The sequence below is a fragment of the Megascapheus bottae genome, chromosome 5 (genome assembly GCF_031878675.1).
Source record: "Megascapheus bottae isolate mThoBot1 chromosome 5, mThoBot2.hap1, whole genome shotgun sequence".
NCBI classification, from domain to species: domain Eukaryota; kingdom Metazoa; phylum Chordata; class Mammalia; order Rodentia; family Geomyidae; genus Megascapheus; species Megascapheus bottae.
Genome location: NC_143513.1, coordinates 20,669,811 through 20,693,406, shown reverse-complemented (window position 1 = coordinate 20,693,406; position 23,596 = coordinate 20,669,811). Strand labels below are relative to the sequence as shown.

Genomic DNA, 23,596 nt, shown 5'->3' with positions numbered 1-23,596 from the left:
CAAGAGTAGTTTCCATGAATTGCTGGGGGAGGAACCCTTTGGAACGGGTTAAGAGAGAGTGGGAGGACACTAATGGAAGATCTTGGTGGGATTTTTATCACAAAAAATAGAATATATCCATGAGAGGGAAAGTAACTACATGTTTCTGTAATGGTGAGGATGATCAAGTAGAGATATAGAACTGAACCCTGTGTTAGCAGAGGGGCAGTTATGACAGCAATGTCCTTAAGCATAAAGAGAGGGATTTGCTTAGATAGCACGTTTTGAAAAACCCATCCACCAGAACTTTGGCACTGCAGTCTTCAAAAGGTAGAGCCTAATTTTCTTTTCCCTGAATATGAACTGGACTTAGTCTACTGCTTGGAAGAAATAGAACAGGACAGAAGGGACAGTGTGTGACTTCTGTGGTTAGGCATTGTGGCTTCCTCTTGCCCACTCTTGGGTCACTCATGCTGAGGGAAATTGCTGCTGTGTTTGAGAACTCTTCATTAGCCCTCCAGAAGCCCCTGTGGTGATTAACTGCAACTGCATCATCCACACGCATGTGCAGGTGCCATGTTGAAAGTGGACTCTCTAGAGGAGTTAAGAGTCTGAAGCCTAAGTAGAGAAACTTACAGAGACAAAGTCGTAACAATCAGCTGAGTTGTTACTCCATTTCCCACCTACTGTCACTGTGACATAATAAGTATTTGTAGTTTAAGCTATTAAATTTTGAGGTGGTTTGCTATGCAACTAAATATGACTAATACAACAAGAGGTCCAAGAAAGTTCATGTATGGCAATAGACAGAGAGACAAGCTTTATGAGTCCAGACCTATGGTAGGTGAGTGAAATGAGTAAGGAACTTAGAGTTTCTCCTTAGATTGTTTCAATTTTCTCAATAAGACAAGAAGCAAACAACCTACTTAGAACATGGATGAAAATCAAAGCACCTTCACCCAAGATCTAAACCACCATATTTAACAACCTTTTCTATCTGTTTTCCCATCTCTAAAATGGGTACCTTGCTAGCTCATTTACCAAGTTTTCATATGGTTTAAATGTATTAATACAGACATACTAAACTAGTAGAAAAGATGTTATGAAGGTACATGCATGTTGTTTATTATTAGTTAAAAAAACCCCAAACCTCCCTCATTTCTTTCTCTCTGGACCAACATCATTCCTACTACCTGGAAACTTGTGAGATATGCAAATCTTCAGACCCATTCCACAACCACTGGACCCCTTAGGACAGAACTCAGCCATCTCTCTTTTATACCTCTCTTCATACCTGTGACTCTTACAGCTGTTTCAACCTGCAAGCCACTGGTTTATCTTATCCTGTTTATTTCCCTAATACACTTGCAGGTTGATATTTACTTATTTATTCACACGATTAATGCCCATCTTTCTTACCAGAAATAAACCTCCCACAAGGGCATATTTCTCCATCACATTCACCTCTGTATCCTCTTAGCACAGCACCTGGCACAAAATAAGCATTGGGAAGACAGTAATGAATAGACAATTGAACTGAATGAACTTGGACAATATCACATATTTATTAAGCACTGGAACTGATAGATGTTGACTCCGGGAGAGGTGTGCTTTGGTTGACACATTGAGAATCAATGCTGACCTAATTCCCTATCTTTACTCAACAGCCTCAGGTTCCCTATAGAGCAATGTTATCAGCAGAAGTCCTGGGCCTGTGAAAAGCCTGACTTCCAAACTGCATTTGAACTATCAATAAGGGCTGTGGCAGAAAGAGGAATTCGTGGTGCACGGAAGTGGATTAAGGCTCCTCTCACTTCATCTATGTTGGCCCCTTCAAAATGGTTATTATACTTGCTAATGGTCTGCTTTTTGCTGTGGCAACAGGTCACCATTTCAATGTGGTTTTTAGTGGCTATGGCTGACAGTCATTTTGTCTCTAGGAGAGAGCTTTTTGTTACATTGGATTTAGAAATGAGGATTCTGTGGACTGGTTCTCACCATCTTTCCTATGATTCTGTCCTCCCGTGACCTTTCTCCTTCTCTTCTGTGGGATTCTTTCCCTCCATATCTTATTGTTACATCCTCAGTAGCTCTCAATAGCTCTCAAGACCTGTCAATTATCTGCACTATACATTGCTGATGATTCTGTTCATGTCCAAAAGAGTATTTCCTCTGTGTGTGTGTGTGTGTGTGTGTGTGTGTGTGTGTGTGTGTGTGTGTATGTGTGTGTGTGTACACTGGAGCTTGGTCTCAGATCCTTGTTCTATTTTAGGCTTTTTCTTCAAGATCAGGACTCTACTACTTAACTCATGCCTTCAATTCTGACTTTTGCTGATTAGATAAGAGACTCACAGACTTGTCTGCACAGGCTAGCTTTAAACAGCAATCCTCAAATCTCAGCCTCAGGGTTGAGTCACCAGTGCCCAGCCTTGGCAGAATTTCTAATTCATACTGTTGGCCCATCCATCTGGGTGTCACAGGAAGAGTCAGCACGTCCAAGATTAAAGGATTATTTTCCTTTCCCCATTTCTAGTCATTCTTTTATATCTTCTAGAGAAAGTGATGCTTGTCATCCTGTTACTCAAGGCAGAAATCGAGGAGATTCATGTTTTGTTCCTCACTGTAGCTGGTTTCCTATACCCAGGACTCTATTCTTCCAATTCTACCCCACTGCCCCTCTCCCCAGTGCTGATTAAGGCTGGTACATTGTGCCAGGTGGCAGCCCTTGCAAAGCGTCATCTCACTAGAACCACTTTAATCCTTAAGGCTTTTGTTACTAACCTTGCATCTCTATACACCTTGTACTCAACTGTACTAGAATTCAATATGTTTTTGGAATGCAAATTAGTCCCTCTTTACTCCCTGGTTTAAAATGGTTTTAAGATCCCATGCTACAGAGTACAATACAAATGCTTTAGCTAGCTATATTAGATCTTTATCACCAAGCCAACTACCCTGATCTCTGAACTTTGTTTCAAAACCTGCTATGATGGGTTGAATTGTGCCATCCCTAGCCCTTCATTTATGTGTTCAAATCTAGCCTTCAGTGTAATAGTATCTGTGAGGTCATAAAGATGGGGCCTTCATGACAGGACTAGTAAGGGCCTTTGTTGAAGGGATAGAGGAGAAATCTCTCTGTGCGTCTGTCTTTCTCTCTGGGTCTCCATCTCTCTCTACCACCCAAGGCCAGAGCAGTAAGCTGGCTGTCTATAAGCCGGGAGAGCACTTACCAAAGATGAACTCACACCCACATCATGAAACTTTCCAGCCCACAGAAATGCAGCAACTCTATTTCTGTGTTCAAGCCAACCTGGCCTCCTGTTGCTTTTTTTTTTTTTTTTAACAGCCTGGGGTAACTGTGCTACTATGTAACCACATCAGATTTGTTCCACCCTCCTGTGGACCCAGGCTGGAGGGGCAACTGCTCCCTGGGACAGGCTGTTCTTGTGATAGACGTCATAGGGTGAATTGGTAGCCTACACTTAAAGCTTCTGCTCACTTATGACGTACAACTTGCCTGTCACTTCTCATAGGCCACAGTAAGTCTCATGACTGAGCCTGTCATGGGTGAGTTCGGGAGTCTCACCTCTAGAGAACAACTGAATGTTGACTTGGGCAGCATGAGATCATTTGGGTTTTTTTTAATTAATTTTTTGTCAGGGTGATGTATAGAGGGCTTACAGTTACATACATAAGGTCATGAGTACCTTTCTTGTTGGGCATTGTACCCCCTCCCATGTATTTCTCCCACTTTCCCTCCTCCCATCCTTTCCCCAAGTTGTGGAGTTCATTTCCCACATAATGTCTCATGTGTATTGCTGTTACTCTTTGGAACATTTTTTTATTCTAGCAGAACATTTTTTTTTGTATTTACGTATCTTTCTCCCCTAAACTTTGCCTCTGAGGGTAGGATTATGATCATGATCAATTTTTTTTGTACCTGGTAAGAACTTAATATAGATGCTGGATGGGTAAATAAATTAATTACTCAGTGATCCAAGATGTAGAATGCAGGACAACGATTGCATTGTCTTGTACTTGGTGACTCTGTGGCAACTTCATAGGCTAAGGCATTCAGAGCATCATCTTTGCTTAATATAAGTACTAAGAACTAATGGGTCCCATTTTCTAGTTAGAATCATGCTTGGAAGAAGGCTAAGCTTGAAATAGTGTGCAATGGTTTCTTTTTCTTTTGTGTATGTCCTGGTGCTGGGGATTGAACTCAGGGCCTTAGGCTCCTGCTTTGCATTTTTGCTTATCTGGTGCTCTTCTACTTGAGCCATACCTCACTTCTAGATTTTTGTTTGTTAATTGGAGATAAGTATATCAAGGACCTTTCTGTTCTGGTTGGCTTCCAACTGTGATCCTCAGATCTCAGCTTCCTGAGTAGTTAGGATAATAGTCATGAGTCACCAGTACCCAGTAGTCTGTAATAGTTTGATTATCATAATCTTAAACTCATTTAAGATTATTTTATTTAAATATACAATTTAAATTTTATAAATTCTACTTAAATATAAACACTGACAGTTTTAGGGTTGTTTTTTCATTTTCAAAAGAAAATAACTAAATAGTTGTAAACTATGGATAACCACAGAACTTCAAAAATGGACAAAGACAAAGACTAGACTTTTTAGGATCCAGGGACACTGATAATCTCTGTAAACTATTCGTGTGTACATATGCACACTTATCTAGAAGGAGACTCTAGTTTCTTCTTCAAAAAGTTTAAAGAATATTACTGTACATAGAGAGAAGACAGAAAACCACCACCAATTTCCTTTATTCCCAAATAATAACAATACTTTCTTGGCCATTTCCTTCATACTTGTCATGACACTACATACTTTTGCTGTTATTCTCATTTAGGTTTCAAGATAGCACTGCTATTATTATCTCTAATTAAAAAATAAGGAGACACAGATTTAGAGAAGGTAAATATTCTAAGTTATCTCAAGTGTTATGTACCTAATTAGTGACCAAAACAGATGCCCCAAAGCTCTCCTGTTACAGTTGTTGATTTTATTTTAATTTCTCTTTTCTGTTTCTTAATCATTTTGGTGAAAAATTAGCTTTTAAATTTAGCTCCCATGTAGTCTATCAGAAATTGGTCAGTGGTCATATTTTGGCAGAGCAACCTCATTTGCATAGTGTAAATAGAACGGAAGATAAATCTGATATTTGGATGCATGTCTGTTATTGTACAATCTTAACTAATGCACTGGTCTCAGGTTCCAAGTGGAAAAGTTGTGGTGTCTCACCTAAATGGCAGGAATTTCCAAAGTCCTGTTCAACAATTAAATTCTGCTCATGAGGTTAATGAAAAGCAAATTTGCAATGCTCCTGTTACTGTAAGACATTCTAACAGCAATAAATTTGTATCAAATTTATTTATTATTGGTTCTTGAGTAAGTAGTTGCAAATCTTCAGATATAGCTCACATGAAATTCACTTGCTGAGATTCCACCTCACTCCTGTTAGAATGGCCATGATCAAGAAATCTAATAACAACAGATGCTAGCGGGGATGTGGCCAGGAGGGATCGCTACTACACTGTTTGTGGGAGCGTAAATTAGTTCAGCCACTCTGGAAAGCAGTATGGCGGTCCCTCAAGAGACTAAACATAGAGCTCCCCTATGACCCAGAAATTCCACTACTTGGCATCTACCCAATCGTCCAGAAGCAAGGACATACCAAATCCACTAGCACAACAATGTTCATTGCAGCACTATTTACCATAGCAAAGATATGGAACCAACCCAGATGTCCCTCAGTTGATGAGTGGATCAACAAGATGTGGTATTTATATACAATGGAATTCTATGCTGCTGTCAGAAAGAATGATATCACCCCATTTATAAGGAAATGGAAAGACTTAGAAAAAATCTTATTAAGTGAAGTAAGCCAGACTCAAAGGAACATAGGCTCAATGGTTTCCCTCATTTGTCATAGTCAGTAGAAAACTTGGGCTCTCCTAGAAGAATTCACAATAGAGCAAAATCTAGATATATAAGCCAAATAGTATGATGATAAATGTAAGGACCTCCAGGATATAGAAACAAAAGCTGTATAATGAGTGATTGTTGTCCTTAATGTACTATGTTATTTCTCATCTCTTTTGCTATCCCTTGGTTATCTCATATTGTTACAATATTTCACGTTATCTGATATACTTTATATATGCTTAATTGGTTATTTGAAATAGGATATGGAAGGGGGAAATCAAGATGAGCGGGGGGTGGGGGAGAAGGGAGGGAAATGGGGACCATGACATGAGAAAAGGTATCAATATTTGTGAAGTAATGTACCTTTTATCTGGTGAATATAACGCAGCCCTTCTATTAATTACAATAAAAATATATAAAAAATTCACTTGCTGAGTTTAACATTGAAAATCTGTCTCATGTCTAGCCATCTCCTTTCAGAGAGATATTAAAATGAGGATATTAGGCCGTATCATATGGGTTTATGGTCTTCCTGAACTTAAGGATAAATCAATGTTTGACGCTTTAGCCTGAGCATCCAGCTTCTCTGAGCCTCTCATCTCTGAGTGGTCACCTCTACATTTATGAAGTGCCTCCATCTCAAATGTCACTGTAGATGCAGGCACAGTTTATGATTGCTGCTTCAAAGGTGGAGAGGTGGCGAATCTTGAGGCCAGGTCCCTTGAAATATCACCATAGTTAGTCCTGTGACATTACTGTCCTCAGAGGTTTCTTGGTTTGTTTGCTCTCTCCCCTTTTCCTCTGTTGTTTTCACCATTTATACTTTGCAGGTACACTCCACAAATGCAACTTAAATTACAGGAAACAGCATGGAGCCTCCTGCTTAAGAGTAGTGGCTCTGGCCTCAAATAGACTATGTAGTCTAGTAAAGTGACTTTGGATAATTAACTCAAGTTCTCTGAATGTTATCTATAAAATGAAGTTAACCAGGCATCACTTGCAGAATTGTTATAAGTACTTAAATTTAGTTAGAGCATATCTATGTATATATAAAATATATTAATAAAATAAAATATATTCTACATCCAGAATACTTGTAATTACTTTTATAATAAAGCATTATGAAGCAGGATACAAAGGAAGGTCTCTCTCTTCATCACAGACCATACTCTGGGATTTTTATTAAAGGAGAAATTACTAAGATTTGGAGAAACATGAAATGTCTTCAGGGGTCTGAGGACACTTCAGCCAGCAACAAGGGACAACAGAATTTGGATAAGCAGACTGGTAAGATATGCTTATTTCTGGCACTTTACATGTCTGAAAAATTTTAATCTACCTTCCATTAATGCATTACCATTTGATTGTTGAGCTGCTGCTGCTGCTGCTGCTGCTGGTAGTGTGTGTGTGTGTGTGTGTGTGTGTGTGTGTGTGTGTGTGTGTGTCCATACAGAGGCTTAAACTCAGACCTTTAAACTCTTGATTTGCTTTCTTGCTCAAGGCTGTGTCTCTGCCACTTGAGCCATACCATCAGGTCATCTTTATGTTCTTTCTTTGGAGATGGAATTTTTTATACTTTTTCTTCCCCTGATGAGCTTCAAATTTAGATCCTTCAGATTTTAGTAGCATTGTAAACATGGGACAATGGTTTCTAACTTGGAATAAAATAGAGAAGGGGATTGGGTGACTTCTGATAGCCTGTTAGAAATGTAATTTGTCACTCTGCCATCCATCCATCCATCTATACATACATACATATATACATACATACACTTACCTACCTACCTACCTATGACTTACCTCTATTGATTGTCTGTCTGTCTGTCTGTCTGTCTGTCTGTCTGTCTGTCTGTCTATTGGCCTTTAGATCCCTTAGCTACCTTGTATGAAGTCAATCTACTCAAAACCATAGTGAAATCATGTGACGAGATTGCCTGAGTTGGAGTTTCAGCCCAGCAAGTGACAGCTGCCCTAGACTCAGTTGTTTAGCATTCCCAGCTCTGGCTTCAGCTACCCGAGGAGCCTCCTGAAGCTTCTATTGGTAGTTCCCAGCTACTAATGAAATGGCAATATATAAGAAACTGTTGAGTCCAGCCAATACTGGAAACCTGAGTAATAATCATAAAAGGTTGTTTTGAGCCACTAAATTTGGGAGTAATTTGCTATTTTCAGCTGTAGGACCTGGAACTACGACCAAAGGCATTAGAGCATTTGTAAACTAAATAAAAAATTCAAATAAAATAACAAAACTATAAAATCAATAACCTTCAGTTTAAATAAGCACATTTAGTTTGATGGATGATTTTGGCAGGATCCCAATTGTTACAGATGTCATTATTAAGTTAGATGCTTTGGAACAAACTTTAGGCAGATTGACACACACATGCTGTGTGGGAAAATGACTCTCCACTGTACCACTCCACCCCAACCACCAGTCTGCTGTAATATGTACATGACACACAGCCCTCAAACAGTGCTCATATGCCATCATTCCACTCTGTTCCTGCCCCTCTTCTTTCTACATCAGTCAACAGAAATGAAAGTCATTCATTGTTCAAGATTAATGGAAGCCTGGGCATTCACACACACACACACACACACACACACACACACACACACACACAGATCCTGGCATTATCAACACTCAAGAGGTCCTCTAGAGATTTGAGACTCTGTGAAACATTTATTTTTTGAGGGTGGTATCAGTGGCGCATGCCCGTAATCTTAGCTACTCAGGAGGCTGAGATCTGAGGATCACAGTTTGAGGCCAGCCCAGGCAGGAAAGTCTGTAAGATTCTTATCTCAAATTAACTACCAAAAAGTTGGATGTGGTGCTTTGGCTTAAGTGACAGAGCATTAACCTTGAGCATAAAAGCTCTGTATCAGTGCCCAGGCCCTGAGTTCAAGCCCCAGGACTGACACCCCATCAAAACATATCATTGTTAGATTAATGTACAAAAAAATAAAGAAGGAAAACTTTAGAGCATGTAGAGCATGTGCAAGGGACCATGGGGGTTAGCTAGACTGGAAAGGTAGGAAAAGGTAAACTCCCCGTGGTTCTTAACACTACATTGAGCTGGAGAAGAATTCTGTTATGCAAAATCTGAAAGCCAGAAACTAGAGTAGGATCTATTAACTCACATCCATTATTGATTTCTGAGTAGAGGAGTCACAGGATGAAAGCTCTGTTTCAGAATCCATCTCAGAGTCATACCCATATGAGTTAGATGAAGGTCAAGCTGAAGTCAGAGAGATAGGTAAAGGTCTATTCTACTGTACTAATCTCAACACTAAAACAAAAAAATCAATGTTTGAAACATCGCATTGTACTCCATTAGGAATGTGCAATTAAGTGTATCATTAAAAATTAAGTAAAACTTACAGAAGAAAACATCAGAGTTCATCATGCTCTCCTGGAACACGTGACACTCTGTTGGGCTCTTTGAGAAATACAGACTAGACTATGAATTGGATTTATGGTATTCTTCCTTCTATTCCAGCTTGTCATTGATAAATGATACAACCTTGGTCAAACAGTTCATGTCTCAGCTCCTCTGAGCCCTCATTTATCACACAAGGGATAATGATATATACATCATACCCATGCTATAAATATTAAATATTAAACATATATTAAATCTTCATGTAGTGTTCAGCCTTCACAGAATAGAATGAGTTTATACTCTATAGAGAACACTTTAACATTAAATCAAATTTACATGAAAACATTTAAACTGTCATCAGAAAAAAATATTACTTTCTCTATTGTATGAACTATACTGCAGCAGATTAGAAGAAACTGCAAAAAAATATCATGTAACCCTTTTACTAATTACAATAAAAAAAAAGAAAAAAGAGGACAAATAAAAAAAAGAAGAAACTGCAAAAATGCAAAACAAAAAACCCCTCAGAAATCCACAGGTATTAAATATTAGCTTTTATTTTGCATAGTTCCTGCCAGTATTATATACACAAATATATTACAATAATCTAGATGTATTGTTGTATTTTGTTTTTTTATGCAAACATTAGTATTTTTTTGTTGTTCTATGCTGTTTATAATTACAATTTTATAATAGTTGACTTTTGAATTGACTAATTGCTATATTGTTTCTTTAATCTCTATATTGTTTGAAACACACCTATATATGTAACAATTTTCTTTCTTTCTTCCCTCATTCCCTTCCTCCTTCCTTCCCACTTCCTCCCTCCTTCCATCTTAAAAAGGTGGAAAAGTACAAAGCACCAAGTTATTGGAGCAAATAGAATGAATTTTTAAAAACCATTTATAAAACTCCTTGTCTTTCAAAATCAGAGGGTATTAGAAAAGTCAGACTCTGCAGCAGAGTTGAAGACTCAGTCAATAGACAAGAGCCCCCATATTGGTAGATCCCGTCATTAAAAATGTTAATTTCTAAAACTTGGTTTCCTTTGTCTTCATGGCCTGGGAGAAAGCAGGTCATTTTCTGAGTCCACTCTGGAGAGTATTTCGAGAAGCATTACTGTGAGTGACACGCAGGTAATGTGGGCATGAGGCTTGCTGATTGAGTTAAGCAAGCAGTGATTGAATTAGTCCTGACAGATCTGTGCTTTAGAGTAAGCATGGACTTAGTCCCACAGTGATGTCAGACAAACAACAGTTTGAGAAAATCTTTACTCCCAGTCACAGGAGGTAAAGCTCATGGATTAATTGGTAGGTGGCTCTCTGGCTTAAGAGTGACCAGAAGTCTGTCTTCCTGCTTGCATTAATCACTAGGACAACTGCCAGGGCACAGTGTTTGCCCAGGGGAAGCCAATCCTTTGGAGAGCTGGTAAACAGGATCACAGGTGCCAGCAAGCAAGGGCAGCCTACGCAGCACCATCTTCTGCCTCTGAACAATTTAAATTTTTTTCTTAAGTGCTGGTAGTGGGGAAACCACTCTTGCTTGGCTTTTCCACTCAAGGCTGAATCTACCACTTATGTCACACTTTCATTCTGGGCTTTTTGCTGATTAATTGGAGAGAAGAGACTGGCTTCAAACTGTGATCCTCATATCTGAGCCTCCAGAGTTCGTAGGATTGTAGGCATGTGGCCTGGCACCTACTTCAAAATTTTCAGTCTGAACTGCTTCAAGACGGGTAACTATGATCTTGCCACACAACATCTGAAGCTTTGATCATCTTAAAGTCCCTGAATTGTGTCATAGGGGCTGTTGAACTGTCACCAGGAAGCTGAAATAAAATTGCAATGCAACAAATTCTCTTCTGCAAGCTACAGTCCCAGTATTTATTGAAGTGCTTTGTAAACAGTGTGAATATTAACTTTGTCACTGTGTGCCAAGCTTGACTTGGGTAATATTGAAACAGTGATGACAGTCCCTGAATTGGGTGTGTTTAGTCAGGTGAGTGATAAAAAGACTTCAGTTTTGTTCTTTGATTTTGATGGACATATATGGAAATGCCTGCTTCCAAGAGAAGCAGACAGGCATCATGACTCTCTAAATACATTTCCTCCTCTACCCTGGCTGGCTTTGTAGAGTCTCCAATGCATAGAAAACCAGGCCTTGATCTCATCATTGGACATTGCTGTGTGTATGGGGAAGAAGCAGTTCTGGAATTTTAAATTGTGAGACAGAGCCAAGGGTCATTTTCTTCTACTATTGCAAAAAATCGTGTCTGAGACTTGGATTAAAATAGAATGTTCATTGCTACCTCTGTACTTTCTTGTTTAACTTTCACATTATAATCAATTGCTTGAGAAATCCTGCCTCTTCCCTCTTTTGTTCTAGCTCCCAGTGCTTATTTCTCTTCAACTTTCTCCCAAACCACAATATAAATTGGTCAGCTACCACCTCTAATCTCTTACAGGAGGGGCAGCAGTATCATTTAATTACTACGAGAATTCTGACCCCTTTTGACTAGAGGAAAAAGGTATGCTCAGCTCTTTGCTCTATGACAAAGGTGGAGGTGAAATGTGAAGCCCCCATAGCTCAGAAAGGTTGCAGAGGCTCCAGAAAAGCCCCCAGAATGATTTAGATAGTCATTGGAGAATAGAAGAGTCCTTAGCATTGCTTCATCTCATGAGTGAAAACAGACATGTTGGTACTTGTGCAAGATCACAGTCAGCCTGTCAGAGGGAAAGTTGAATTTGGAATCAGGCCTCCTCAGTCCTCTGGTGGAGGGGAGGGAAGGGATAGGATGAGCACTTAGAGGGAGCACAATGTGCATGCCCTGCCTCTACCTGAGCAGTTTTGCTGAAATCTGTTCTGCAAGAGAGGCTTTTTGAATGGAATTATCACCATAGTGCACCACAGCTTCTGGCTTTGCTCACCTTTTTTTTTTTTAAGGTTCTACTAACCCAGCAGAGCTTGTTTTTGTGTCAGGTCTGCAGTTTCAGCTCAGGAATTTTTTTTTCTCAAGGCTGTTTTTTTGTTGGTTACTTGGAGATAAGAGTCTGATGGATTTGTCTGCCTGGCTAGCTTTGATATGTGATCTCAGATCTCAGGCTCCTGAGTAGCTAGGATTATAGGGGTGAGTTACCAACACCTACCTTCCAACAGAGCTTGCTTAATATGCATTCTAGAATGAATTTTCAAGTTCTGCAAAATAAACACATACCCACATCCCAAACAAAACATGGTTTTAGAGCCAACAAACCCCACTAATAGAAATAATTCCTTCTCCCTTATCTCAACCCTTTAACTTGTTAAAGATTGTTGGCTCACTGACCTTCTGAAATGTAAGAAGTCAGCCTTTTTTGCCTGAGAGTGAAGACATTTTTTGGTTCACAAAAAGTATCCTTGATTGTTTTCACTTTTTAAAATTGTCAGGCCTGGGGCTTGAACTCAGGGCCTGGGCACTATCCTTGAGCTTTTTCAAGGCTAGTGCGCTACGATTTGAGCCACAGCACCACTTCTGGTAATTCTGTGTATGTGGTACCAAGGAATGGAACCTAGGGTTCCTACACACTAGGCAAGCACTCTATCACTAGGCAACATTCCCAGATGATTTCTTTCACTTTATGATCTCTCCAGAACTGTTTTATCACATTATTTAAACAAATGCAAATTTCTAGCTCCAACTTATTTGAGCTAGAAACAGTCATACTTCTCTATGTCCTTTACAATGCCTGGAGATTATGCCATTTGCTTCTTAAAACAATCAGGTATATATTTGCTCCATTTTGTGGATGGTAAATGTGTGGCTGGAGCCTTTGTTTGATCAGTTTTTTTGTCGGTTGTGGGCATTGAACTTTGGGCCTGGGCATTGTCCCTGGGCTCTTCAGATCAAAGCTAATACTCTACTATTGAGCCACAGGAACATTTCTGGTTTTCTGGTGGTTAATTGGAGATAAGTCTCATGGACTTTCATGCCAGGTTGGCTCTGAACTTCAGTCCTCAGATCTCAGCCTCCTGAGTAGCTAGGATTACATGTGTGAACCATGGACACCCGGTTTTGGTCACAGATTTAGTAAGGATATTCAAGTCCAGGTCTCCCTGATTCCAAAGATAAATTCTAACCCACAAAGACCAATATTCCTCAATCCATAAATAGCTTTGCAAATATGTTTATTTTTGGCTGAGGTACATAAAAATCACATTTTCCCACATCAACTTCAAATGGAAGACATTCTGCTTTACCCTTTATTTATTTAAGAAACAAGTACGTAATTTATTTCAGAAAAACTGGGATTGTTACAGGCCTATGACAGAAGGTAAGCCATGCCAAGGCATCAGGAGAGTAACACCCAAATTAGGGGATGCGGTACTACCCACAACTGATGATTTCCTTACTAAGTTGTATGTGTGCTTGCTAGGGACTACAGCTTGAGATGGGTAACATTGGGCTTTTTGTCCTGAAGAATTCAGAGTCTGGTGGGAAGATGGATTCACAAGCTGGAATTTCAATGTCATATGACAAGTACTCAATATGAGGCACTTGGAATGTCATTCAAAGGTCTTGTGTTAAAGGCTTGGACCTCATCCTGCAACATTATGGAGAAGTGGCGTAACCTTTAATTGTACCTAGTGGGAAGTTTGGGTCATCAAAAGCACGATTAAAAGGGGATTGCAGGTCCTTGGTTTCTTCTTTCCCTCTCACTTTCTGGCTAACACAGTGAAAGCTTCTTCTACCCATGTACTCACGGTGACACATTGTCTTACTACAGGTTCCAAAACAACAAAGCTCACCAAGTGTGGACTGAAACTTCCCAAAGTGTGAGCCACATCACACCTTTACTCTTGTGAAGATGATAATTCCAAATATTTTGTTTTACTAATGGAAATCTAACAAACATGCAGGATAATGTTCAAGGCATATTTTGAGCACAGAGGAGAATCAGTAAATCTAGTCTGTGAGAAAGAGATGGGCAGAGAAGATGACTGAAGGGCCAGTCTCACAGAAAGCCTAGAGAAAGAGGAAAGCTAGCTAGACAAAGTAAGTTCTCTGCATGGGCTGGCTTCTAACAGAGATCCTCAGCTCTCAGCTTCCTGAGTAGCTAGGATTGCAGGCATGAGCCATCAGGGCCTGGTGGTTTACACACGCACGTGCATATGATAGTCCTGGGCTCAAACTAGGTATTAGCTTTTGTGCTCAAGGTTAGGGCTCTGCCTCTTGACTCTACGTACCGTTTGGCTATTGATGGTTATTTGGAGATAGGAGTCCCATAGACTTTCTTCCCCAGGATGGCTTTGAACTCAGTCTCCTAAGTAGCTAGGATTACAGGTGTGAGCCACTGGCTCCTGACTATTTCCATATATTTTATAAAGCAACTTTACTTCTTCCCTTCAACATGTAGGGCCTACTTCATCTTAACCTTCAATCTAGACTGTTTTCTTGCCTTTCTCTGGAAATTAGAATGGGACAGAAGTGACTGTGTGCCAGACCCAGACCTGAAGAACCATGCAGGCATCTGTTCTTTCTTCTGAGCCCTTGACTCTCTTCCATCACTAAGTTAGACTAGACTGCTGCAGCACAAAAGCCTCCACACACCAGTTCCAAGTCAACTCCGCTATGTAGACAGTCTCAAGCACAAGAGAGCCCAGCTACCCCACAGCAGACCACAGACCACAGACTCAGTCAAGGACAGAAGCACCCATCCAACTTAAATTTTTGACCTCTGTAACTAAATATTTGGTAGTTGTTTTGAGCTGTTATATTTGAAGTGGTTATCTTGCAAAAAATAACTAGTACGTGGTATAATTGCAGTTGCTCTAATCTATCAAAGAGTAAATCATTTGCAATCTTTGACACTTTAACATTTATAAGTAACAAATTACTGGGAATAGGTTGGGATGAGGTTACAACATAATGGCAAAAGCATGACAAAGGGCATTTCTAGAAGCATGCCCTTGGAAGGCCTCTGCCTTGGGCTCCTCCATGAAGCACATGTGAGAATCTTTACTCCTTTGCAAGTCTAACTAACCTCCCAGGATGTGAGATACCAACAAATGAGACTTGGAAAGGTAGAGTTAAAACACAGACTAGCCTGGGAATATGGGACTAGAACTGCTCCACAAGAGTGATCTCCCCTAGGCCTGAAGAAACAAAAAGTCTACAATTGCCAGCAGACATGAGAAAAGAACAAAAATTATCCCAGTACGCATATCTCTCTCTCTAAGGCTCAAAAAGGAAGCACCTCAGGAAAATCAAAAGCTGTTGGACAATAAGCACTTTATTCATAATGAACACTGTGGCCCATGCTTCCAGATTCCCACTCACCAGCTGGAAAGGCAATGTGAGAAGTTGGTCTTGCACTCTGCAGAGTCTGTAATTAGGCATGCCAATCCCCTGCCAAGTGAAGTGAGAAGAAGACAACAGAGGAAGGGAACATCATCCCTATCAGCTGATAAGGTGTTACTCCACCCCCATTGTGTTAATAGAGACCATGTGGGACTTCTATTCTTCCTCTACAGTAGCTTGCACCCCTCATTCCCCTTTCTTCTCCTAGGAAGCCAAACAGAGTGTCATTGTCAAGCAGTAATGAGGTCAGGCTGACTAACCTTGTCAATGGGAAACACACGAACAGCTCCAATCTCCATCCAATGATAACAAAGAGAGCTCCTCCTTTGGGTATCATTGGAAATTAGGTGGGAAGTGACTGCCTCTACTTGATAGTTAGGAGCCAGTACTTCTCCCTTTTCACATAGGAATGGAATAAAAAACAATAATAGACATTATCTCAAAGCATAATATATAAAAATATCTAGGGTTCAAAAGAAAACCACTTATCATACCCCAAATTCAGAAGCTCACAAGTAGACAGAGACACTAGGGTGACAGAATTCATATAACTTTCTGACAACAATTTTAGACTCACCATGGTAAAAATACCTCAATGAGTGATTACAACCTTGGCTGAAGTAAATGAAAACAAAAGTAGAAATAGAAGATACAAAGAAAAATCAAATGCAAAATTTAGAACTGAATAACACTACCATCAACTCTACCACTATGGCATCATTAGGTGGGCAATGGCTGCTGACGGCTCAAGAAGGGATCTATGCCGTGACCAATTAGGCAGAATGGAACAATGACTAGTTGTGACTTCCCAAGAGGCCTGTGGCTTCCCCTGAGAGTCCTCTGAGGGCATCCTGTCTTTTCAACACTTGTTTACTTCCAACAACTAAGGATGGGGACAGGTATGGCAATGAAGCTAATTTTTTTAAAAAAAAACTTCAAAATATAATGGTAGACCCTTTTCAAGTTTAGCAAGAGACACAAACTTACTGCTTCAAATAGCTGAGTAAGCTTTCAAAAAGAGAATCCCAAACAAATCTACACAAAGACACATCATAAATGGAAGTTCTAAACTAGAGGCAAAGAAAGAAAAATCCTTGACATCAGTCAGAGAAAATGACACTTTCTCTAATTTGGGTAACAGTAGATATCTTGTCACAAGCCATGGAGGCAAGAAAGTAGTGACATTTTAAAGTATACCTTTAAATAATGATGCCTTCTCTAAAAGGAAAAAAATAATTTGGAAGAGTGAATTTTTTTTTGTCAAAGCCATGGAGGCCAGGAGACAGTGGCATTTGTAATTTATCTAATACCAAAAGAAAAGAACTATCAACAGTCAAGGGAAACCTAAAGAACTTGTATTGATAGTTGGGTTTTATCAAAATTAAAAATTTTAGTTCCATGAAAGATCCTATTAAAAGTGTAAAAAGATAAGTGAATGTAAGATAACATATTTGTGATCCATCAAAGAACATATTTGTATGCCATGTATTCAATATATAAATAGCTTTCAAGATTGAAGTTAACAAAAACAAATAATCTGCTTAGAATATGAGTAAGACAGGAAGAGATGCCGATGGAATAGGCAGATGGCAAAGAAGCCCCCCCTCAAAAGATGCTCAGGATGATGAATCATTAAGAAGTGGAAAGAAACACTTCAAAGGATCCCCACACACAGATATCATAATATCTCAAATCAAGAACACAAGAGACAATAGATGCTGATCTGTTGTAGAGAAATGAGGTTATTCATGCATTGAGGGTAGAAATGTAAAATGGTAGAGACACCACAGAGAAATACATTTTTTTGTTGTTGTTGTTGTTTTTTCTTTTTCTGAAGGCCTGAAGAGATAGGGAATTGACTGTGTTTGGCACAGTAGATTCTTGTCATGATGGAAATGTTCTGAGCCTACATCCATGTCCTGGTTTGTGGGACTGGATTACAGTTTTGCAAGATGATGCCATTGGCATCATTTCTAACAAACTCATATGAATCTACAATTATCAGAAAATGATATTTTACTTTTTAAAATAAATTTGTCCTTGAAAGGTCACTATTGTAAAATTAGAGGTGCTATATGTAGAAAGAATTTCCATGATTAGTAAAGCTTGACAGCACTGGGATACACATAAGTAGCTAGGTTTCTTTGTGCCAGGATTCCTCAGAGCTTTGCATTTGTATCCTCTGCCATAAGTCCTGTGACCTACTGTCAGAAGACTTCTCTGTACTGCTGGTATAAAAATTCAGTGCCAGGATTCAGGGAAGCAAATGCCCAATTCCTGATTCTCATCATTAAGATTCTCATCATCATCATCATTGTCTAACTCACCACTCACCATAATCCTGTCTCATACATATGTTTATATGAAGGTTAAACACTGGGCAGCTGAAGCTTACATCAGTTAAATAATTTGAAAAGATACAACTTGTAAGAAGTAAAACCAGGATTTGATCTTTGATTTGATTCCCAAATATCTACTATAAAATTTGAGACAATCTGGGGCCGGGAGTTTGGCCTAGTGGTAGAGTGCTTGCCTAGCATGCACCAAGACCCAGGTTTGATTCCTTGGTACCATATACATAGAAAAAAAGCAGGAAGCGGTGCTGTGGCTCAAATGGTAGAGCTCTAGCCTTGAGAAAAGTCCAAGGTCAATGCTCAGGCCCTGAGTTCAAGCCCCACAACTGGCAAAAAAATTTTGAGAAAATCCTCCCTCCAAAAATATGATTAAAAAATCCTAAAATAAAAAGTAGAATTTAAAAGCCAAACTAAGAAAAAAAACTTACAAGGGTTACATTTTAAAGGGTTTCACATATTTCTCTATCAAGAATCTTCATAAATTATTCAACAAACTTTGCCTAATATAATAACAAACAATACCAACATGCCAATTCATAATAGTATCTAGAGGATGTTTAAAAACACTGAAACTTCAGCTGTAAATTTTTAAAAGCTTAAAATGAACTAAAGATAAACAAAAATAAAATTCCATTTTCTGTCTTTTAAAAAAATTTCCCAAAGTGAACAAATCTGTGTGATGGCTCCTGCAAATATGTACTTTCAAACAACTGTCATCATTAGCAGCGTAAGTTTGCTGATAAATGACTTGCCTTAAAATCTTGAATGAGTAGAACTAATTAAAATATTGAAAAATAACATAAACGAATGAAGATTTACTTTTGTTTGTCATGGAAGGTTTTGATTTCACCATCCAATACCAATGATAATTTAGCTGGGTGGATCAGTTAGGGTCGACAATAGTTGATCTTCAGTGCTTGGATTATACCATCCAGGGCTCTCTTTACATTGAGGGTTTGTGTGGACAGGCCTGCAGTGATTCTGATTTTCTTTCCATTGTAATATAGCTCCTTCTTTAATTTTGAGACATTTAAAATCAGTTCCTCGTTATTCACATCTAGTGTTTTCACTATAATGTGTCTACAAGTGTTTCTTCTTGGATCCAGTCTACTGGGGGTTCTATTCATGACAGAATTCTGTTGTATTCATGAATCCAGGATCACTGAACTAACATTACAAAGAATTCTGAAGAGAAGAATACAATCTGAAGAAAACACTCAAAATCAAAGAAACACATAAGACAAAAATCACTAAAAGATAAATCTGGTAAACATAGGAAGAGGAAAAAAACACAAGAAATCAAGAAAATGCACTCAATTCTTCAGTCAAAAGAAGAATAACAAATTGGATCACAAAAAAAGAGTCACCCAATGTTTGCATTTTGCTATGGGTTATTTTTGAATTGATTAAAATTTTTCCTAATTATGATATATGTTTTTAAATAAATTATGTCACATCTAATGGCTAAATAAATGACATTAATTTTTGATCTTAGATAGAAGAATACAGACGCGAGCATTTGCACAAAATAGAATACCTTTAAATATAAAGAATGATCAAGAACATTATAAAGGCCGTCCAACTAGGAAGCAGCAATAGCAGCAGCAGCAGGACAGTGCCAACCACAGGGTCTTTCTTTTCTCTACCACCCTGCAAAACAAAACAAAACGAAACACAAAAAAATAACAATGGATTTTTCTCACCCTAGGTAGAAAATAAATAAATTCAAATGAAAGATGATACTTCTCATGATGTATACATATATATATATGATAGATATGCATCTATTTTAAATATTGTAATTGTGATCATATAGGATTAGTGAAGATAAATTAAACAGGATAGAAAGTAAAAGATTTATATTTGGAGATGTTTGTCATAGGAGTGCTTATGTGAAAACAAAAAAATAACAACAGCCCAAACAACCCAAAACCCTTCCATCTGTCAGTAGGGTAAAGGTTAAAAAAGATGGAAAACACATGCGTGCAGTCATGTGTCAGAAAAGTATTAGTATGGAAAAATACATATGAACCAAAGCAAGCACCCCTCAATTTGATAAAAATCATGGCATACATAAAGTGAGCATACATGCAAAAAATTCATAGCTGAGCATTGGCGGCTCATGCCTATAATCGTAGCTACTTACGAGTCTGAGATCTGAGGATCACAGTTTGAAACCAAACTGGGCAGATAAATTTAAAAGACTCTTACCTCCAATTAACCAGCAAAAAGCTGGAAGTGGAGGTGTAGCTCAAGTGGTAGAACAACAGTCTTGAACAAAACGGTAGTAGACAGCAATGTATTTACATCTCACTGTTGAAACTCAAACCTTCTCTCATATGAACACCATTCTGTTTATGTTTCAATTGGTGCTTGAATTGGAAGAATTCCAGTGGCAAGGTGATGAGTTCCCAGTGGAAGCCATGATGGAAATGGGGAAGAATGTGTGTGGAAATGCCTCCATATGCCAGGAAACAGGACAGAGCACAGATCTGACTCCCCCACATCTGTCTACCCAGCTCCTCCTGTTCAGGATACCACTGACAGACTCTGCAATTATTTGGGTATTCGGATACATGTGTGTGTTAATATCAAATAGCTATCAAAAGGGCATTTTTAAAACTATCTTGTTGAAAGTGCCAATAACAAAACATCACTGACAATACTATGTCACAATGAGAGCAAACATTTGTCCATGTCCAATGTTATAAGAATCATTGTAAAGTTTAGGGCTCAATGTCTTTTGATTTGTAGTGTGAATTGCCCAGGCCATGGTATAACAGTATTTAATGATCAAGTGCCTAGCAGACATCTTATATTTAACTTGTCAAAACATCTTTTGGTTTCTTCTAGTAAACCTAGTCTTCTTCCAGTTTTTACCAACTTGATAAAAAAGGGTCCCCAGTGTCCAATTGCTGAACTTCCAGTTGACAGGTTGCTCTTGTTTTGTCACTTTAGTCAGTTCAATGCCTTAGGCTGAGTAATTTAGAAATAAGGTGAATTTTCTTGACAGTTTTGGAGAGAAGTCCTAGATCAAGGAGCTAGCTTGACCTTTTAAGGGTCTCTTCTTGTTGAAGACTACTGTCTCATTGCTATATTCTCATATAGTAGAGAGAGAGCTAGAGGGTGGGGAGCTTGGCCTAGTGGTAGAGTACTTGCCTAGCATGCACAAAGACCCAGGTTCCATTACTCTGTATCATATACATACAAAAAAAATGGAAATGGTGCTGTGGCTCAAGAAGTAGAGCCCTAGCCTTGAAAAAGTTCAAGGACAGTGCTCAGGCCCTGAGTTCAAGTCCCAGGAATGACAAAAAAATAAGTGATCTTTCAGTGCTGTTAATTTTATTCATGAGTGCTACTTTCATGACCCAGTTACCTTCCAAAGGTTCCTGTGTCATGCTATCACATATGATTTCCCCATAAGAACTGGGATATGTTCAGTGGAGTAGAGACACAGAACTGAGCTCAGATAACTGTCCCACCTTCTCTTTTTAGCTTTTCTCTCCAAGTATGTTCTAAATTAACACATCCAGACATACATACTTTGCCCTCTAGTGGGTCTCTCCTTTTCCACTCCTCAGCCTGTTCTCTAGTTGGCAACTCAGATGAACTTTTGTAAACGATGATCTGCTCATACCAGACAGCTCAAAGCTGCCAGTGGCGTTTCATAAACTTGGATTGGTGTCCAAATCCCTATGTTGACATCAAGGTCTTACCTGACTTGACCTGTGTACTTGTGACTCACTGTCTTCCATATCTACATCTAGAGTCTGGTCACTGGTTCCCAGTGTCCCAAGCTTTCCCCATCATTGGGCTTCTGTGTGAGCCCATCCCTTTGCCTGGACATTTCCCTCATAGACCTTTCTGTCATTCACATCTTCACTTAAGTACTGCCTCTTCATCAATTCCTTTAGTTACTATCCAACGTAAAGTCACTCCCTATCTTCACCTATTGCACTTTCTCCACAGCACTGAACTTTGCAATAGTGCTTCCTTTATCCGCTTAATGCCTAATTAATTCTCCTAAAAAGAGTGTGAAACTTACAAAGCAGGAATCTGTTCTGCCTTATATCCCCTGTGTTTGGAAAAGTAAATCGACAGGTAAAGTATTTACCGAACAAATGAACATATAACTAATATACAAGGACTAGACATTCTCTTATAGAGTGTAACTATTGAGTGCTGCAAATTACATATGTACCCTAAAAAGCATTTTCAAATATGACTACATTATATTGGGTTGAAATGTCTTATTGTCTAAAATTGAATGGCTAGTTACTTATTAGCAAATGTTCCTTCATGATCTTAAGAGGATTCCACTAGATATAGTAGAGGGACAGTTCAAAGGGAATTGATGGTTTAAGACAGACACTCCGAGCCCAGGAAATCTGACGGGGTAGAGCTAGGAAGACTCCAGGACTAGGAGGTTAAAGATCCAGTCAGCCTGCCACTGACCACCAGCAGGAGGGTATGGTCTTGTGGGCAGGGTAGCTTAGAGAAGGTTGTCCAGGTACAAGTGGTGGCTTTGGGAGCAGATGCTAGGCTCCAGGCCATTTAATAACTTTGGCTAGGAGAAATGGCTACATACAGGAAGTCCCAAACTATCTGGAATTTGAGTATGAGCAGGACATTAAAACAAGAACTTGGAATCCATTGCAGACAGGCTCTCTGTAGTCACAGCAGATGCTCAGATTGGACCCTGGGTCTGGAGTTAAATACAGAAGTCTTGCTTTGTTTCTGAGATCCCCAGCTGAGATGGATTGGGGCTATTATCTGTGACAGGAAACAGAAGCTGGGTTAGAAGACTTTTTGTCCTCCCTGGGGTTTTATATGGCTTCTGGAGCTGTGTCCTCAGCTGCAATAGCAGAAGTTATCACCTATGGCACTGTAAGAACACACTAAAACCTGTGTGCCACATGTAGGGGTTCAGAATTTATTTGGTTCCAAGATGCGGGCAGAATTTCTGGGATTTTTTTAAGTCCCAGAGGAGACCATCATACTACTTAGGCTGAGAATCTTGGTCCCAGTGACTTGCATGGATCGAATTATAGGTCGATGCTGGGTTCCTATTCTTGCTGATAAAAGGGAAACACAGGCATCTGGAAAACTTGTACTCTGATGAACTGGACTCCAGTAAAGATGGATTTTTCTTAAAATGATATTACCAGAAGAGTATTATTTAAATTTCACCTTGATTTTCCTAAATTATTTGTCATATCAATTTTTGTCTTAATTTAGGGTTATGGGTTGGGGCCTATATAGGGCACTAATTTTTTGTTTGAAATAGTCTTGCTTAGTGACTAAGAAAGCAGATTTTAGCTGGGTGAAAGATGGAGCTAAATCCAATGGCTGATATTTTCTAGGAGGGGAATTTGGCCACAAAGACTCAAGGAAGAAGGTGATGTGAAGACTGAGAAAGAACTGAAGTTACACTATCACAAACTAAAGAGTGCCAGGAGTCGTGGCAACCACCAGAAGGCAGAAGAAGCAAGCATTTTTCTGTGGAGCTGTAAAAGAAGGCATAGTCTTGCTGATTTGTGGATATGAGTTCTAATCATGAAAGAATAGAGTTCTGCTGGGTTTTTTCTATCTTTTAAA

The 23,596-nt window shown here is 39.1% G+C and overlaps 2 long non-coding RNA genes across 4 annotated transcripts in view; one reads left to right on the top strand and one right to left on the bottom strand.

Moving 5' to 3' along the window:
* LOC150063085 (uncharacterized) overlaps positions 1-3,404 on the bottom strand; it is an 8,063-nt gene extending 4,659 nt beyond the window's left edge. Inside the window, exons 1-2 of the long non-coding RNA XR_016535392.1 lie at positions 3,210-3,404; positions 1,399-1,467 (exon numbers count right to left, since the gene is read on the bottom strand). This is a non-coding gene — a long non-coding RNA (uncharacterized LOC150063085). The remainder of the gene's footprint in view (positions 1-1,398; positions 1,468-3,209) is intronic.
* Positions 3,134-23,596, top strand: LOC150063084 (uncharacterized). 3 transcript variants are annotated; one of them, XR_016535390.1, is made up of 4 exons: positions 3,134-3,518; positions 4,849-4,913; positions 7,087-7,211; positions 23,362-23,596. It is a non-coding gene; the product is annotated as an uncharacterized LOC150063084 (long non-coding RNA). The 3 variants fall into 3 exon arrangements; XR_016535389.1 differs by lacking the exon at positions 4,849-4,913; XR_016535391.1 differs by lacking the exons at positions 4,849-4,913; positions 23,362-23,596 and adding an exon at positions 7,792-7,982.